At 39.8% G+C, this 13,000-nt stretch overlaps 1 protein-coding gene across 6 annotated transcripts in view; it reads right to left on the reverse strand.

Moving 5' to 3' along the window:
• The window catches only part of APBB2 (amyloid beta precursor protein binding family B member 2), a 408,666-nt gene that overhangs the window by 326,706 nt on the left and 68,960 nt on the right, over window positions 1-13,000 (reverse strand). For 5 of the 6 annotated variants that reach the window (XM_027836190.1, XM_027836193.1, XM_027836192.1 and 2 more), the window contains exon 2: window positions 7,518-7,640. The gene's annotated coding sequence lies outside the window, so the exon portion shown is untranslated. The remainder of the gene's footprint in view (window positions 1-7,517; window positions 7,641-13,000) is intronic. The other variant, XM_027836187.1, reaches the window with a different exon arrangement.

Below are 13,000 nucleotides of genomic sequence, written 5' to 3' on the forward strand. Positions count from 1 at the left end.
AATCTATTCTTCATAGTACAAATCAAGTCTATTTTTGGTTAAATGGAGAATTACAGAGATTAAAGATACTTACTCCCTTCTGGGGCAACAGACCTAGTAATCTAGAAAATGGCGATTTCATTTTCCAGAGTCCACTCCACGATGCATTCTTAGGTAATTTTCTCTGAAGAATCACCAAAGGCAAGCACTTGCTTCGAAGAGATAATAGACCAGCTATCATCAGAAGAGATTTGTGACAAGCCACGGCTCGAGAGTAGCAAGCCAGTGACATTATGTTTAAGTGGAAGTTGATCCCTACCGTAATCTGAGGTTGTTACTTAACACAGAAAGTTTTCATGGAAAAGTCATGTTGGGGAAGCCCAGGACAAGGAATTTCATCTTCATTTCCCCAGGACTAGCTCCACTTTCCAATTCTTTTTCAATGGCATTCCTCAGCTTGGTCTCTTCCCTTCAATCCCATAGCCACTACCTTAATCTAGTTGTCTATGTCTTCACAATTTAGATTACTGCAAAAGACACTTTATCGATCTCTCTGGCTTTGGTCTCTTCCAACTCTAATCCACCTGACATAGAACCGCACAAAGAACCTTCCTCCAACACCATTTTTGTTACATCATTCCCTCTGTTAAAGAGCCTGCATTGGCTCCCTATTGCTTATCACAATAAACTTAACCTTCATAGGCTAGCATCAAAAGCCATGCACCATCTAGCTAAGTTTCTTCCGTATCATTCCCCTAACTGGACTTATGGTTCCAATCAAAGCAATTTGCATTGAGTTTGTTGCACACAAATTCTTAGGAGAACTTGTCCGTTCTTGTTTTTATGTCTTTGGTCAGCAAGTTCCTCCACCTCTAATAACCCTCCCAGTTACTACTCTCCCCAATCTTTGAACCCTGCTAGATCACAACCCTTTCCTCAGTGGAAAGACTGCTAGATTTGTAGTCCGAGGACCCGGGTTTGAATCCCACCTTCATTATTTGCTACCTATGTGACACTGGGCAAGTAATTTGATCTCTTTGTGATTTGGTTTACAAATCTGTAAAATGGATGGGGCAGATTAGATGACCTTTAAGTTCCCTTCTAGCTCTAAACCTATGCCTTTTGATCTATGTGGAAATCTATAACAAATACTTCTTAAGGGAGTAAGGAGGAGAGGGTTTGAAGAAAAGCAAGTATTAGCCTCCACACATCTATTTTCTCATACACCTTTTTTTAAACTGTTTTTAAATACTGGTTGTGAACCCTCAGAAGAACAAACATTTGTGTCCTGTCTTTTAGCAGGTTCTTATTGTTGCAAATATGACCAAACAAAAAAAATATTGATATGGCACATGATAGTAATAGGAGGGACTACAGTTCTGAGATTCCTGGACATACTTTGTATTCTGGTTGAAAAAGGAAAACTGAGGCTTTGGAGACAACAGCAGCTGTTATATCATAATGTTAAAATAAACTTTGAGGTAACTATTCATGCTCGGTTTGCTGCTGAAACAACTATATTGACAGTAAATACTACACCTCCACAAGCAGCTTAGCTTCGACATCCTAGGTTTGTTGCCCATTTGCTTGAAGTCTAGACCCTGAAGGACCTTCTCTTTTGAAGATTTAGAAAATAGACAATTAAAAAAGTAATTATAAGACAATAATTCTAAGAAAGAAATATATACATATATATTATCAGTAAAAGAGCTATTTATTTCTCACATGATACAACTTATTTACAGGTGATATGATGTATTTAAAGATTTTATAAGCTGGCTAAATTTAATTACTATTTCCATGTGGTCGAAGTTTTGAATTTTTTGTTACAAAGAACATGAGATACAAATCCTACGTGCATGCATATATACACACGTACATTTATATAATGTATGAGTATATCTAGAAGAATGTATTTCAATCTATATTACACACATATACGCGATACACACACATCCTTCCATATGATGCACATTGTGCCATAAGATAGGTTGTATAATTGATAAAACAAAAATATTTCTTCTTTTGTATTGTTTTCTTACTCTGAATTTTTTCATTACAAATCTTAAAGCAATGTATGAGCTTCCAAAGTCTATAGTTATAACCTTTGACTTCAGCAATACCACTATTAGGTCTGTATCTCAAAGAGATTAAAAAACAAAAACAAAAAGTACCTAGATGTACAAAAAAATATTTATATAGCAGCTCTTTCTGTCGTGGCAAAGAATTGGAAATTGAGAGGATGCCCATCAATTGGGGAATAGCTGAACAAGTTGTGGTATATGACTGTGATGGAATACTATTGTGCTATAAGAAATGATGAGGACACTTTCAGAAAAAACTAGAAAGACTTCCATGAAGTGACTGCAAAGTGAAGTGACGGAACCAGGAGAACATTATACACAACAACAGCAATATTGTATGTTAATCAACTGTGAATGAGTTAGCTGTTCTCAGCAATACAATGATCCAGGACAATTCTGAAGGACCTGTGCTGAAAAATACTATCCAATTCCAGAGAAAGAACTAATGGAGTTTGAATGCAGATCAAATCATACTATATTTTTACCTTTCTGGGGTTTGGGTTTGGTTTTTGTTGTTGTTCTGAATTTTCTTTCTTTTTTTAATTAATTTACTTATTTTCAGTTTTCAACATTTACTTCCATAAGATTTTGAGTTCCAAATTTTCTCCCCATCTCTTCCTCCCATCAAGTATGCAGTTTGATATAAGCTCTATATATACATTCATACTGAACCTATTTTCACATTAGTCTTGTTGTAAAGAAGAATTAGAGTCAATAGGAAAAACCATAAGAAAGAAAAAACAAAAAAAAAGGAGAGCAAATAATATGCTTTAATCTGCATTCAGACTCCACAGTTCTTTTCCTGGATGTGGACAGCATTTGCCATCATGAATTCTTTGGCGTTGTCTTTGATCCTTGCATTGCTAAAAACAGACGAGTCTATCAAAATTAGTCATCGGACATTGTGGCTATTACTGTGTACAATGTTCCCCTGATTCTGCTCACTTCACTCAGCATCAGTTCATTCAACTCTTTTCAGGTTTTTCTGAAGTCTGCCTGCTCATCATTTCTTATAGCACAATGGTATCCCATTGCATTCATATATATCAAAACTTGTTCAGCCATCCCCAACTAATGAGTACCTCTCAATTTCCAATTCTTTGCTACCACAAACAGAGCCTACATTTTCCTTCAGTTATTTTTCAGTCACGTCCAACTCTCTGTGACCCCTGTTGGATCTTTTCTTACCAAAGACACTGCAGTGGTTTACCATTTCCTTCTCCAGCTCATTTTTACAGATAAGAAAAGTAAGGCAAACAGTGTTGAATGACTTGCCCAGGATCACACAACTAGTAAGTGTCTGAGGCCACAGTTGAACATAGGAAGATAAGTCTTCCTGACTCTAGGCCTGGCACTTTCACAATATGACTAATATGGAAATACATTCTGCATGACTTCACATGTATAACTGTGATAAAATTGCTTACTGTCTCAGGGAGGTAGGAGGTTAAGGAGGTAGGGAAAAAATTTGGAACTCAAAATTTTTTTTAAAATGTTAAAAATTGTTTTTACATGTAATTGTAAAAAATTAAATATTTAAAAATAATCAAATAAAATACCTAAGTGCTAAAAAAAAAAAAAGTTTATGGTTAAAGCAAAATTTTTAGGACCTTCTTCTCTCTTCTATTTATACTCTGAGAAGGCTCATCAGCTTTCATGGGTTCAATTCTATGCAGATGATTCTAAAATCTAGATATCCAACACCAATCTCTCTCCTGAACTTGAGTGTCATGTCACCAAAAACCCAATGGACCTCCCTGCCTGTCCCATAGGCATCCAAAACATAACTGGATAGAGTAGAAATAAGCACTGACCTTGGAGTGAGAAGACCCGAGCTGCTATCTTTGATGCTATCTTTGATGACCTATGTGGTCACCTGTGTGACTTTGTTTGAGTCCGCCTGGACCTCATTTATAAAATAAGGGGTGGGGGTGAGGGTGGGGGAAAAACTAGATAGACTTCTGAGGTCCCTTCCAGTTCTCGATCTATGATCCCCAGTCCCAAACAGAATGTTCTCTATTCCTCTCCTCCCTCAACCTTCCCTTCTTCCCAACTTCCTTATTTCTGTTAAAAAGGACACCATTTTTCCAGGAGCCTAGGGTAGAAAGCTTGGAGCCATGCTCAACTTTTACATCTTCTTCACCCTTCACATCCGATCAGTTGCAAAGTCTTATGATTCTACAACCATGATATGTTTCAAATACATCCCTTTGCTCGGCACTTGGATAACTTCCACTGAGTTCAGGTCTTCATTACCTCTCACTTTGACTATTTCAGAGGCTTCCTAACTCATTTCTCAGCCTCTACTTAACATTCCAGTTAAAATGATATTCCCCCTCATAGGACATTTCATCTCTCCATCTTTGGGCAGGCTGTCCTATCCCCCCAAGCCTGGAACAAACTCCCTCCTCACCTTCAACTCTTAGAATCGCTTGCTTCAAAATTCCACTCAAGGGCCATTTACAGGAACTAGCCCCCTTCCCCCACCCCTGAAATGACTCTATATGTATTTTATATTTATTTATATGCATTTCCCTCAGTAAAATGCAAGCTCCTTGAAGGCAAGACTATTTTATTTTTGTCTCTTTCTCCCAGCACCTAGCACAGTGCCTGGAACAAAGCAAGTGTTTAATGAATGTACAAATGATGTCAGAGTTAAGCTGCTTGTGGAAAGAGGGCCCTTTTATTAACTATAAACACAATTATTAGAGGAATCCACAAAATGAGAGTTTATGAGAAAGGCGTACAACATTTGTTTTAACACCAAGAGCAAGAGAACAGACGTCCCCACGTGCTGAGGCTTCAAGAATGCTAAAGTGGATAATTATTATCTGTGTATACAGATGTAGCTGAAAACTCTGATTCATGACAAAGAAGCCTGTCTTCACCATGCATATTATCTCTGGATTTGCAATACCTATAATCTGAAGTTCTGTCTCTGACTTACAGTCACCCTGAGGACTTACATCGCTAACTTACTCTGTTTCAGACTGCTGCATGGCACACTAGCATGTCTATCTGCCATCTGGTTGTAACTATGGAATATGCTGGCAGATTGATAATTTTCCTTCCACTGATGCAAGTAACAACCCTTCCATATTTGCTTTCTTACTGTGTACGATTCTTGTCCATGACTTTCTATAAATCCTCCACAGGAGATTCACAGAGTAATCCTGCCTGGGCAAAGTCTTGACTCTCATTCTTTGAAAACCTCAGCATACCAACATACCATTCAGGCTATCTATTATCTCTGATTCTCGACCAGCACACCCCCTTTTCTGGTTACACACAACCCTGATGATGTTTCTGACGTGACTTCTAGCTCTAAAGACACCTCTAATAAAATGCAGCAGCCTGCTCACACTCACCATGAATCTTTCTGATGTTCCTTCAGTTACATACAGCAGGAGTTCACAGTGTTCTATGATTTGCAGCCAGTTAACATCAATAGGAAATTACTGTATCCAAGAAATTGGTATCTAAGAGATGGGTTTTTGTGTCAAAGAGCAATTGAATATATAATCTATCCAGTATTTACCTGAATTATAAACAATAATAATCTAAGTCCAATTCTGTAAAATTTCCAATAATCAAAATAAATCCATAATTAGTAAGACACATGGTCCATCTCCACAAGATCCATTTTTGAGACAGCTGAATTCTGCTTTAGAACTCAATTTTTTTTGTTACTATCAGGCAATTTATATTAATAATATCTTCAATGTTTTGTTTTTGTTATTTTTAAATTCCAAAGTTGAGAGAAAATGGGAAATCTCTACTTAGATATTTGTCCATTGTATAGTTATTTTTTAAAAAATCCCAGTTCCATGTGAAAACTGGGGGAAAATACACAAGCTTTATGGCTTTGCTCACAAGAAAAGAAGAAGCTTCCAATGAAAAAGTTGTCTTAGAACTTTAAGAATTAAGATGCTTTGCAATATACATGTATATTCAGTCAAAGGGTTGCTGCACTTGAGGACCTAGAAAGCCATCTGCAGCCTCAAGGCCACAGGTTCCCCACCCCGATCTAGATTATCCCAATGTGTTCCATTCCGTACTGACAATTCCTATCATTTTCTTTTTAAACATCATTTAATTATAAAGGAGCCCACCAAGAGACAAGAGGAAACTAAAACTCACATATGCTTATTAAACTGAAAAGCCCTGATCCAACAGTTGAGTAGTGCCTGAGAAAACCAGAGGCTTCAAGCTGAAGGTGAGGCTAGTCACATGTGACTGGCTTCACCTGTGTAAACTCACACGGCCTTCCCACACTACGTTAAGGAGCCAAGACTTGTCCTTTGCCTGAGATAACCCTCATGGAAACTCCAAGAGTACAGCATTATTAGCAGGGTCAGTAGCCACAGCAATAAGAATAATCATGGCATGTTGCAGGCCCAGCCACTGCTGCAGAAGGTAGTGTCAAGTCATCTGATCTCCTACGATTACTTATAAAGTTGGTTCCTCAAGTGGTTCTTTCCCTCACTCCATAACAGTGCTGTTTTTTGTCTGCTCACACTTCTGTAGACTTAGAACATTTCTTCGGTCTATCTCAAATGTGTCCCCCTCTGGAAAGAATAAAATCTCCCTGAAAATGTCACGCTGTACTGTTTTGATGGAGCAAGAAGGGAAAAAAAAATCTTCCTAAGCAAATCTAAGGAAGCAGGGCCAGGCATCGCTCAATAGTGTCACGTGCATCTCTCTATAGCCTCTGCGGGCTCAGACTCTCACTCTTGCCTCTCTTCACAATGCGAAAACAGAATGAAGAAAAGGCTCTGGTGGCATTTCAGCTTCGGATGAACTTTATGGGTTGGGACATTGGATTTTTTCCTAGCCAAAGACAAGAATGTTGTCTTTGGCTGTTATGGGTCTATTTTTTTTTTCTTGGACTATGTATCATATTAGAATATAGGTTATTATGAGTCCATTTTTTTTCTAGCACCATATCAAAATATAAGTTGTCCCTCAATATAAACCATATTCCCCAAATAAGAGCTTCTCAAAAAAAAAAGAAATGTAACCGAGATCCCTTCTTGCTTTAAAACCTAGAAATCTAGTAGTGTCTCATGAATCTGTGTCAGATGGTATTAGTCCCATTTTACAGACTAAAGAATCTTGGGCTCAGAGGGAGTATATTGCAATTTGTACAAGTGGAAGGGGGAAGGAAGAGAGGAAGGAAAGGACAATGGGAGGAAAAAAGGAAGGAAGAGAGAGAGGGAGGAAGGAAGGGAGGGAGGGATAGAGGAAGGGAAGGAAAGGAGGAAGAGAGGGAGGAAAGGAGGAAAAAAAGAGGGAAGATGAGAGGAAGGGAAGAGGACAAGAAGGGAAAGAGAAGGTGAAAGGGAAGGCTATCACTTAGCAACAGTTATGAAAATGTTGACTCTTCTATACTTAGCCCAATCTATTTTTTCTAGTAATATATAACTGCCCATTATTTAGGTCTCCTTCACTCACATACTTCTCAGAAGCTTTCTCCTATGGACTTCCCATTCAGTCTTTCTTTCTCTTCCACAGCTAGGCAGGTCCAACCACCGCACGCTGGCCTTCAAACAGGAGCAGCTCACCCATAGCTCTGACCTGAGGGTGAAAGGCCAGAATCAATTACATGAATTCATATTTATGGACGACAGAAAAACACACATGTGGAATACATAAACATGTGGTTCAACAACCAGAAATTTTTTTTTTTAGTAAAATGTAAATGATTAAGAAACAACAGCAACTGCCTTCAAAAAAATACCCTGAAAGCCTACATTCTGGCCTAATCCTGAGGAAGGGGCTGAGGTCATTACTTGCTCACTATTGAAGAGAAATTCTGTGTTCCCAGAAAATTTAAGCCAGATGTTTTAATTAGTTATGGAAAACAGCAGCTACAATGAAAAATTCATGAACACACAGATCTGCCCCATAGAAAACCACAAGAATGCTTTGGCAAAGACCTTGTTCTGAATTCTTTGGACATGGCAAGCGAGGATCATCACCCACAGGAACGTGGGCTGAAAATCAACTTGTTCCATGTGTTTCAAAAACAAAATAAAATCCAGATAGCAACTCAAATGTGAAAATATATTTCACAACTTCAAAGGACCCCATGAGAAGATATGGAACAATGGTCACCAAAAAATGTTCATGCGGTTTGGGGCTAAGAAATTGTGAATGTGGTAGGTTCCTTACCTATAGTGCATGCATCCACTGAAGTCAGCCCACTGTCAATGAACACTAACTGTTCTAACTGTCTAATTGTGTCGAAGTTTGGGGAGTGGGGGGGGTGGTATGGAGGAGAGGAAGAAACCTCTACTACACTGTGTGTAATTGTAATCACTGTGGTCTTGGGCAGCCTTGGTTCTCATCTCATCATCAGCAAAACTTTATTGGGGATGGGGTTGGTCAGCTTTCAGCTTGTTTAGATACCAAGGGGCATGTTTATGCTTGAGTTTTCCTAGAGAAAAATAGCATCCAGTAAAATGTAAGCACTTTGAAGGCAAGAACTGTTTTCTTTTTGGCTTAAATTTCCAGTGCTTAGCACAGTGTCTTGTATATAGTAGGTGTTTAACAGTCAGGGGTGAAGAGAGAAAGGAAATATGAGACTGACCCATTGAGTACATTGATATAGGGAACTCCCTGTGAGAAAACTCCCTCCATCAATGCAGATCAGAACCTCAGAAAGTCTTAGAGAGATGCCTGGGACCACTGAGAGGTGAAGCCCTGGGTCACTGAGCCAATATATGAGAAAGGCGGGACTTGACCACACTTTATTCCAGACCATGGGGCCAGTTCTCTCTCCACTATCCCAGGAAACCTCATATATACACTGAGTAAGAAAAATAGCAGGAAAGAGTGGGAGATAGCATAAGGGGCGGGGAGGAAGAGAATGAAGAGAACAGGAAGGAGACAGAAGGAGAAATAGAGACAGTACAAGGTGAGGATGGAGAAAGAGAAAGAACAAAAGAAAGAGCAGGGTGTACATGGGAGGATGCTACAGGTGAAATCTTAAAAAAAAAAAAAAAAAGTTAAAACAGACTCATTCACTTTCTGGCAGATAACTGTCCCTGAACGGAGGATCCCACGCATCCTCCCACCATACAAGCAAATGTTCTTTTTAGATAACTGGCTTTTAAGAACCAGGCAAAGAACATCTTTGCACCTAGTTTACCAATTACAACTATTCCTTTCACACACGTTCTGTGCACCTTGCCGAGTCCCAGAGATACCAGGGAAAATACAATGGAAAAACAAGCGCATTCTCTGATCCCTCAAAACAACAGCTCTTGATACGGAAGGCTGAAGCTATTTACCCAAAAAAGCAAAATAAGGCTAATGGGCAGCTACTTTCATTTTCACATTTTATTAAAGCCATCACTGCACAACAGGGATTAACTTGCCTGAAGCCTTCATTTAATAAACTACATATTGAATATTGTAAGACCATTTAGAACAAACCAAACGAAATAAATGATGCTATTTTCAGATATTAAGTCCACAAAGCTCTCAGAGTTTCGGTAACTCAAAATAGACCCAGATACAATCATGTCATGCCTACTACTAGCACAGAAGAATGGAAACAACACTAGCCTGAAACCAAGGCCCATCTAACTCTCACAGGCTGGCTCTATCCATCCCTTACGAGCTAGGTGACCTTGGGCAAATCATTTGATTCCTTTGGGTCTCAATTTCTTGCAGTGTGATGAAGCCAATGGACTTCTTCATAGAACATTTCTTAAATAACTGACAGAAATGCTCAATTCCATTTAAAAAGATTGGTGAAAATTAAGATGTGGTTTTCTCTATTCAGGTTCATGCACCACCACTCCAAACTTATTCATGGTCCCCTTGGAGGGAAGGAAGGATTTATTAAGTGCCCATTTAAATGCTAGGCATCATGCTAAACCCTTTACAAATGTCTCATTTGATCCTCACAACCACCCTGGGAGGTAGGTGCTATTATTAATCTCCGTTATTACAGTTGGGGAAACTGAGGCAGGTAGCGGTGAAGTGACTTGACCAGAGTTACACAGATAAGTGTCTGAGCTTGGATTTTAATTCAGATCTTCCTTACTCCAGGCCTAGTTCTGTCTCTGACATGTACTGACTGTGTGGCCTTGGATAAGTCATTTAAGCTTTAAGACTGTGAGTTGCAGAGAAGGGCCCTACCTGCATCAGTAAGTTTCCTCATCAGAGAGTCTTCTATATCAGTGAAATAACAGGTCCAGTACCTGCCTCCTTTCAAGCCCTGAAAAACAAGGCATTTGTCTACTCCTTATCTTTTAAGAAGGAGCTAAGAGCCCAAACCTATTCAATCTACCTGAAACCCTATACACTACCTGTATAAGGTATCTAACCACTGACAAGGGAATAACAACTCCCAGTGCTGAAGGAGGGTATAGGAAGAAGGCTGCAGATGTCTGCCTTCCTGCAATTCCATACCTTTTTCCTTTCTCTGTACTCATTTTAGCACTTCATCATTTCTTGTCTGGTATTGATATTTAAGGCAGTTAGGTGGCACAGTGAATCGAGTGCTGGGCCTGGAGTCAGGAAGACTCATCTTCCTGAGTTCAAATCTGACCTCAGACACTTACTAGCTGTGTGACCCTCGGCAAGTCACTTGACCCTGTTTGCCTCAGTTTCCTCATCTGTAAAATGAGCCAGAGAAGGAAAATGCAAACCACTCCAGTATCTTTGCCAAGAAAAGCTCATGAACAACTGCTATTTAATTGATGTTTCTAAGTCTTGTCTTCTCAGTTAGACTCCCAAATGTCTTTACTCTCTGACAGTGCCTAAGAATCAAACATAATAAATAAAAATCATGGCATTGAGAGCTAGGAAAAAATCAAATCTTAGAGATCTAGTCTACTCACTCATTTCAGAGAGAAGTGAGCTGAAATGAAAGAGGTTGAGAGCCAGCACTAGAATATAGCCCTCCTATTCCCTCTTTCCACCACATAGATTGGCTCCGCAAATAAATACCTGTGGAATTGAACTATAGTTTACTACAAAGTCTCCTGCAGGGATTTTATTTGGACTTATGTTAACAGCCTCAATACCCCAGGGTTGTTTTTCTTCTAACTACATCCATAAAACCTATTTGGAGACAAACTATTAGGGACAGCCCGATCACAATGCATGTTTTGTCTGCCAAAAGTACTGGAATCCTCAGCCACAATGCTTGCCCTTAGCAGCTCAGCAGTGAGCATCTTGAATGGAAACTGCCCATCACACCAAAAGCTTCCTGGGTTTCCCATATGCCTTTTTGGTAATAGGCTTGTCCTGTGATCATTTTTAAAATTACAGACACTGAGTGAATAGCAGCAGAGTCCTGGAATAATGGAGCACACAAAAAAATGCATTTCCTGAAGCAAAAGATTTTATGCCCCAGTAAGGGAACAGAAAGGGTGAAGCCTCTCTCTCCTTCCACATTTGACACCCCTCTAACATTTGAGGTAAAGGGTTTTCAAGAACAATGGAGGGAAGAAAATAGCGTCTGATCAGAGGAGAGAAGGGTCAAATTTTCAACCAGATAAAATGACACCTGCTGCCTGGCCACCAGCAAGGACAGGCGAGAAATACATTCCCGTCTGTAAGTAGGTGCTGTTGAACTATGCCTTCTAGCCTTGACTTGTTAATTTCTAAAACACCGAAATCTTCAGGGAAAGATGGGAGGTTAAGAAAGCTCTCCACGTTTTGGCAAACACCAAATGCGAGGGCTGGTTTGCATTTACTTTCAAAAGAAATGTCCCAAATCTGGTGCTTGAGCCAGAGTTCTGCGGTTCCTGTTTTTTCTGATTCTCTCTTTGTAAACCTCCCCTGCCCGTCCTCAGGACAGCACCACCTAGATCAGCTAGAATCATAGCCAGAGCCACACAATGTCATCAGAGAAGACATGAGCAAGCTGAAAAAGCAATAGGAAAAAGAGAAACTCAGATGCATGAAAGCAAACCAGATGACTGTGACAAACCCAGTCACCCCCGAGTGAAAGGGGTTCACTGTGCCCATTCAACATGTAATGCCTCCATGCCCCTGAACAACCTCATCCTTCTCCCACTGTGGGGCAAAAAAAAGCACAAGTAACAATGACATGAATTGTAAGCCTCCTTATGGAAAAAAAAAGGCCACATTTCATAATGCTATGACCACATTTTGAGAGAGGACTGACAAGGATAATAACAATAGCCCTATGCCATCTGGAGGCACACATGCTATTAAAGTGAGGGGAAAAAAATCCTCTGGAAGAAAGACTTCTCCAAGAATTCTGCTCTAACTATTACTTCAAGACTTAAATGATCTGAGATTTTCTAAGTACAGGTATTTTGCCTCCCAGTAAAGATCACGAACCCTCTGTGACTTGGAAGACAGTCTTCAGGAGTTTCTATGGCCAAAAAAATTTTTTCACTTGGTGGCCAGCCTTCAAGTGATGAGTATCTCAGAATTTGGCTAGGTTAGTTATTTGATGACAGACATAGTCTGTTAGTAGACCAGCATCTGAAACTTGTTAGAAACTGCCAGGGCTTACATTCCATCAAAACCAAGGAAAAACCAGCTCCTCAAGACACTGTTAGATGGTGCAATGGAGGGGCAGCTAGGTGGCACAGCGGATACAGCACCGGCCCTGAAGTCAGAAGGACCTGAGTTCAAATCCGGCCTCAGACCAAACACCCAAACACTTGACACTTACTAGCTGCTTGACCCTGGGCAAGTCACTTAATCCCGATTGCCTTAAAAAAAATAGATAATGCAATGGATAGAGTACTGGGCCAGGAGTCAGAAAGACCTGAATTCAAATCTGGCCTCAGACATTTCACACTGTGTGACTCTGGGCAAGTAACTCTGCCTCTGTCTACCTCAGTTTGCTCAACTGAGAAATAGGGATAATAATAACACCTATCTCCCAGGGTCCTTATGAGGATCAAATGAGATAATATGTGTAGAGCACATAGCACAGG

This window comes from Vombatus ursinus, unplaced genomic scaffold, assembly GCF_900497805.2.
Source record: "Vombatus ursinus unplaced genomic scaffold, bare-nosed wombat genome assembly UNPS02014818.1, whole genome shotgun sequence".
Classification (NCBI taxonomy): Eukaryota; Metazoa; Chordata; class Mammalia; order Diprotodontia; family Vombatidae; genus Vombatus; species Vombatus ursinus.